Source organism: Peromyscus eremicus, chromosome 15 (genome assembly GCF_949786415.1).
Source record: "Peromyscus eremicus chromosome 15, PerEre_H2_v1, whole genome shotgun sequence".
Classification (NCBI taxonomy): domain Eukaryota; kingdom Metazoa; phylum Chordata; class Mammalia; order Rodentia; family Cricetidae; genus Peromyscus; species Peromyscus eremicus.
In genome coordinates this window covers 67,378,829-67,384,701 of record NC_081431.1, presented here as the reverse complement: position 1 = coordinate 67,384,701, position 5,873 = coordinate 67,378,829, and the positions used below count along the sequence as shown (strand labels likewise).

The following is a 5,873-nucleotide window of genomic DNA, read 5'->3' as shown; positions in this document are numbered from 1 at the left end:
AAGAAGAAGAAGATGTGCGTGTGTGTGTGTGTGTGTGTGTGTGTGTGTGTGTGTGTATACATATTCCTCTGTGTGTGTGTGTGCACATGGGGGTGCATGCGCACATGTGTGCATGGGTACATGGAGACCAGAGGTCAATGTCAAGAAATCTTTATTTCTCATCGGTTTTTGAGACAGAGCCTCTCACCCAATATGTGGTTTGCTGATTTGGCTAGACTGGCTGGCCAGCAAGCTCCAGGGATACACCTGCCTCTGTGACCCCAGCACTGGGATGACAGGCCACGCTCAGCTTTCTCACCATGGGTTCTGGAATGGTTCAGGTCCTCATGTTTGTGCAGAAAGCACTTTACTGATTGAGCCATGTTCTCAATTTCCCAACTGTCCCTTCACTTTTGTTTTTCCATACCAAATATAAGATACTAGTAAAATGTTTCAGACACTGTTGGTGCATCAGCTTTCCTTTTTGAGACATTGTGAACCACGTAAACAAACGAACTGTGTTTCTTTAAGGAGAATGGTAGTAAACGCATCCTCACAGCACCTCAGGATTTCTGTGGAGTGTCCTAGACTCTAAACAATGACAAAAAGTGCATTAACTGCAAGACTGAGATGCCTAATCAATTTGCAACCACATGGAAGGGCTCTGAATGATGGGTAATAAGCAACTTGACTTTGCGACCAACAAATCATGTTAGAGCAATTCACTTGCCTCCTCTGACAGAGCAGCAGGCCTTGCATGTAGGGAGGAAGAGTCAGACATAATATATTTTGACTTCAGGGAGGTTTCCGACTCTGTTCCACATGACATGGTCATCAACAAGGTGGGAAAATATGGCTTGCTGTCAGAGATGGATTAAATTGATTAGAGAGATGGCTAATTGGGAAGAAAAGCAAAGTCACCGCTGCACAGACACACAAGTGCCAAGGCAATATGCTGCTGATTTGCATCTGGATAAAGGCAAGGGCAAACCCATATAGCAGGCAGACCAGAATACAGTTATACCGAGAAATCTTGCCTGTCAATGGAATAGCTCATTACTTTTAATGGCTTTTGTCCCGAGTCTCTGGGCATTAGCAACTATGTGAATGATGGTTTTCTATACTCCTCTACACATAAAAAAAAGTAATCACTTTGGATTAAAGGATTCTATCTCCAAAAATGCTGTTAAAATGCAAAAAATAATTCTATGTAATATTTTCTATTAAGCATTAACAGGAAGTTCTTATCCAGGATAAATTTGGCAGGACTTTCTAGATGTGACAGAATGGGCACAGGGAACTATAACAGCTTGTTTGCAAGGGGAAGAAATACAAGGATGTTAGATGAAAAAAGCAGAAGCCTCAAGGACTTCAGACTGTGACGACAGTCAGAGGGACCTGACTTTAATTTCCTCTCTTAATTCAGTTCTTAGAGCAAGACAACCAATACTTTGATCTAACAGGATAAGCTAGAAGAACTGACACAGGAATTTGGTCCAGGGGATGGGGAGAGGATTGTCAGTAAACCACTGGCTATATAAACATGAGGACCTGAGTTTGACCCCCAGAACGTAACAAATAAGAAGTGGGCTATGGTGGCTTATGCTGATAATCCTAGCATTGAACTGACCACCTAGCCAGGCCTGAACAGTGAGTTCCAGGTCAGTGAGAGACCCTGTCTTGGAAAACAAGGTGGAGACATCTTGAGATATGACAGCCAAGGTAGACATCCGGCCTCTTCCTGCAAGTATGCACATGTGTTGTACACACACACAAAAAAAAATTAAAAATTAAAATTAATTAATCCTTGAAAGAAATTTGGTCAGGGATTAAGGACTCATTTATTACAACAGATTTGTCAATAACTAAACTAAGTCTCTGCTAGCTATCTCTGCTAGCTACAACTTCTGCAAAAGCTAGAAGCATGGAAGGTGATCACATCTGTGAGAAATATTGTCTATGTATTCTAATTTCTTCTGTACCCAACATCTGGAGTCTCTTTCCTGAATGTATATTCTGCTCCTTTTCTCTAGAATTTTCCCCTGGTGTGATCCTGTGTGATGGATTCCCCTCCTTTAATCATAGGCAAGTGATTCTAACTAATCAAATACAGAAAAAAAAATGATATTCTGCCATTTTAATGATTGCCTCATTATAAGTGCCGAAAGTATTGTACATAATGGAAGATAGCTATATACTTGACAAGGGGGCAATGATGAACTTCTTTACTTGTTAAAAGAAAGTTAAAAACAGAAAATAAGCCAAGAAATGACAACTGTTTTTCGCAGTTTTACTATTTGGTGGACCTATTTCCAGAGTAAACACAGGGGTAAGAAATCAAGAAAAGCCACTGGCTGAAGACTCAATTGGATCTTTCACTGTAACCAAACATCCAGGAAGCCACTTGTTTGTTGTGTGACAGACTTTTCCTAGGGAAACACAACACACACCCCTCCTCACTTCAGAAAGGGAACCCAAACCAAAGCAAAGACTACACCAAATCCCAGCAAGATAAAGCTAAGAATCCTTGTTGGTGTCTAACAGGACTATGGGTGAGGGATGATTCCAAAGAGCTCCTCCATCAATGAAAAGCCCACACCAACACAAGTGATGACTGATGAAAACTGTAGATCTGGAGCTCTCTGCACAAGGACCAGAAAGCTGACAGTCCCAGAATCCCTTCACAACTTGGCTGATCATGGTCTCCTCCCCCAGCAGTTGTTTACTTCTTGTATTCCTGGGGAGAGGCCCAGACAATCTTTCAAGCTTCTGTTCTCCAAAACATGTGACCTTTTGTTTACCTCTCAAATCTAAATAAGTGCTCCCCTAACCCCACCACCCTTGAGAGTATGTTTCAATTCCAGGAAAGTGCCATGTATCACCAATAAACAAACTAAGATCAACCATCTGGTAATCAGGAAAATATAAATGAACCCTCTAGCAAGGTATAATTATACATACATACCCATCAAGCTGAATAAAAAGAAAATCCAGGCAGTGCTCCAGGGCAACGGGAACGGGGAGACCCAGAGTGCCGAGACCCTGCCGCGATGTTGGGCAAGTTTCTGGGCCCGCGCTACCGGGAGTTGGCCAAGAACTGGGTCCCCACAGCCAGCATATGGGGTGCCGTGGGTGCCGTGGGGCTTGTGTGGGCCACAGACTGGCGGCTGATTCTGGACTGAGTGCCTTACATCAATGGCAAGTTTAAGAATGATGATTAGGCAACCCCTCGCCACACACAGGACCTCCCTGATGCCACATCCTGCTGCCTCAGGAACAGCTTAGCCCCATGGAGGATGCTGAGGAAGCCGGACGCTGAGGACACCCGCATCGTCGTGGGGGAGCCTCTGCATTGATGGACACTTGAGCTGCCTTCATGCGTTTAGCATTAAACCTTGTTCTTACACCTCCGAAAAAAAACATCCAAAAAAGGCTAGTACTGGTACCCAGGTAAAGCATTATCAGCTGAAGGGCTGTAGAAATGGCTCAGCAGTTCAGGGCACACACTGCTTTTGAAGAGGATCTCAGTTCAGTTCCCAGCACCCATACAAGGCAGTTCCCAACTACCTATAACTCCAGCTCCAGAGGATCCAATGTCCTGTTTTGGCCTCCACAGGCACTGCACTCACTTGTACATCTACATATACATACAAATAATTAAAAGAATAAAAATAAATCTTAAAAGTGCATTACTAACTGAAGTTGAAAACAGGCTGATGCCATGACTCAGCAGTTCACACCCAAGTAAACAGCACACAGAAAATACAGACTCATAGATATGATGGTACATAGATAATATTTTAATATTAGCATATGGTATTAGATCCTAAACCAAGGCAAAGACCATTGGGGCAGTAAGATATGCTATGTTGATAAAATGCAGCGAAGAAATAAAACCTAAGGCAATATGCATCAATTTAAACAAATCCTGTAAATGTATGTTGAGGGAAATAAGCATGACAGGAAATAACACATGTATTCCATAAATCTATATTAAGTTCACAAAAATGCAAAACTAATCAAGCAGTGTGGAGCAGTCTGGGTGTTGCTAAAATGAGAAAGCAAAGCAGTGAAGTGATTACCATAAAATTCAGTGGTTGTCTCCACCACATAGAGATAGGGAAATCCCACTGATCCACAAGAAATGCTCTAGAAGTTTCTGGAATGTTCTGTAGCATTCTGTTCTCAGCCTGGCTGCTAGTTTGTGGGTTTCATTTCCATGACACTGGTTATTTTTATTTTATACATTTTCCTGAGTGTTAAATACCAAAATAAAAACTATACAGAATAGCAACCCATGTATACCAACCACAGCCCTGAAACTAACTTCACTTCTCACCGGACTATTAGTGACAGTTCTCAGATTTTTTTTCTGCCCCCAAATCCTATCAACAATTGGAACAATACTAATTCGCTGTATTTTTCTCTTTGAGTTGTACATGTTCACTGAAATATTGAAAAATGGGTATGACTATCATCAAAATATATGCATGTGTGCAAAAAAATGTCAAAATTGAAACAAAATTAATACACAGTAACAAAAAAGAAAATATTGACTGCTTATTGTATGACAAACATCATTCTAGACACTCAGCTTCACAACAATGGAACAAATAAGGAGGAAAATCTTTACCCTCACTCACTCACTGAAGGTATTCAAGCCTAAACATAAAGTAAGGAATTATTTTTTAGAAATTATGACATATGACTATATGACTAAAGTAAAATCAACCCTAGAAAAGACTGCATCCAGGTTCAAACAGCATCCTCTCTCTCTCTCTCTCTCTCTCTCTCTCTCTCTCTCTCTCTCTCTCTCTCTCTCTCTCTCTGTGTGTGTGTGTGTGTGTGTGTGTGTGTGTGTCTGTATCTCTCTCTGTGTCTCTCTGTTTCTGTCTCTCTGTGTGTCTCTCTCTGTCTCTCTTTCAGCATAAAAGTATGTTTTAGCCTAATTTCTTTCTTTTTCTTTTTTTTTGGGTTTTTTTTTTTTGCTGTTTGTTTTTTTGTTGTTGTTGTGTTTTTTTTTTTTTGTTTTTTTTGTTTTTTTTGTTTTTTTTGTTTTTTTTTTTTTTAGACAGGGTTTCTCTGTGTACCTTTGCGCCTTTCCTGGAACTCACTTGGTAGCCCAGGCTGGCCTCAAACTCACAGAGATCCGCCTGGCTCTGCCTCTCGATTGCTGGGATTAAAGGCATGCACCACCACTGCCTGGCTAGCCTAATTTCTTTAGACCTATTCACAAATTACAATGGATAAGATAATTTAATTTATAGCCATATTCCTCCAGTTTGTACTACAAGGGGATTAAAAAACTATCCATCCCCTTCTATATATATATATATTTTTTTTTTAAAAAAAAATTTAAGATGAGAAAAAAAATCCCAGGAAGATCTAGTTGTCCACTTGAAGAATCATGATTTTATTAGAGAGCCCATGATGGAGGACAAGATAATAGTGATGTATGATGGGTACAACCCGGACGTTCTACCCAGGGCTTCATCCAGAGCAGCTGCTCCTAGCATCAAGGACTGTGTTATGAAGGAAAGGAATAGTGAAAGGTGTTCTCAAAAGCATGTACTGAAATTAGAATTGAGAGAGCTGGAGAGATGGCTCAGCAGTTAAGAGCACTTTCTGCTCTTGCAAAGGACCCAGGTTTGATTCCTAGGACACAAGGCAGGTCACACCTGCCTGTACCTCTAGTTTCAGGGACTCTCATGTCCTCTTGGGGCCTTGACGGGCACCTGTGCTCATGCTCACATACCCACACACAGGCATATACATTGCGCTGTTTCAAGAAAAACTGTTGGTATTTTCTGTACCAACCCAAGCAACCTTCAGCCTCTTGGCTAAAATAAGTGTAGTGTCATTTTACTAACCAATAATGAGACATGGTACAGATG

General features: G+C 41.2%; 1 pseudogene; it reads left to right on the top strand.

The window, feature by feature from the left end:
• Nucleotides 1-2,979: 2,979 nt before the first annotated feature.
• Nucleotides 2,980-3,335, top strand: LOC131925625 (cytochrome b-c1 complex subunit 10-like; annotated as a pseudogene).
• Nucleotides 3,336-5,873: the final 2,538 nt, after the last annotated feature.